This window comes from Octopus bimaculoides, chromosome 7 (assembly GCF_001194135.2).
Source record: "Octopus bimaculoides isolate UCB-OBI-ISO-001 chromosome 7, ASM119413v2, whole genome shotgun sequence".
In the NCBI taxonomy this organism is placed as follows: Eukaryota; Metazoa; Mollusca; class Cephalopoda; order Octopoda; family Octopodidae; genus Octopus; species Octopus bimaculoides.
Window position 1 is genome coordinate 89,535,037 of NC_068987.1, and position 750 is coordinate 89,535,786.

Genomic DNA, 750 nt, shown 5'->3' on the forward strand with positions numbered 1-750 from the left:
GTGTGTGTGTGTGTGTGTGTGTGTGTGTGTGTGTGTGTGTGTGTGTGTGTGCATGTGTGTGTGTATTTATATATATACACATGCACACATATGCGCATGCATGCACACACACACGCACAAACTAGGAGGAACAACTCAAAAAGAAGTGGCTTTGTAGTTAAGAAGTTTGCTGGGAAACCACGTGATTTTTGGTTCAGCCCCACTGCGTGGCACCTTGTATAAGGGCCTTCACCATGCTCAAGCTACTCTACAACTTCTGGCAGATTTTGTAACTGTACAGAAGCCTTCCATCATTGTTCCAAAATATAATTGAATGTTGTTGTTTAGCCCCAGATCAACAAGAAGCTATCTTGTTGAATAATTGCACCAGCTCATACACACTGACATCTCATTACATGGCAGAAAATATTGTTGGGCAATGGTACTGTGGACCAACTAGATGATACTCGTGTCTGCCAGAAGATAAATGCCTTCTATCCTGCCTCCCTCTCGCTCTTACACTTTCTATTTCATCCTATCAGAGAAACTGAAAATGCAAAAAGTGTAAAGTATGAGTTACTTATATACTCTTTTACTCTCTTTTAATTGTTTCAGTCATTTGACTGTGGCCATGCTGGAGCACCGCCTTTAGTCGAGTAAATCAACCCCAGGACTTATTCTTTGGAAGCCTAGTACATATTCTATTGGTCTTTTTTGCTGAACTGCTAAGTTATGTGGACGTAAACACACCACCATCGGTTGTCACGCGAT

General features: G+C 41.6%; 1 protein-coding gene across 3 annotated transcripts in view; it reads right to left on the reverse strand.

Moving 5' to 3' along the window:
• The window catches only part of LOC106872796 (F-box only protein 47), a 28,216-nt gene that overhangs the window by 12,254 nt on the left and 15,212 nt on the right, over positions 1-750 (reverse strand). The gene's annotated exons all lie outside the window — the stretch shown is intronic.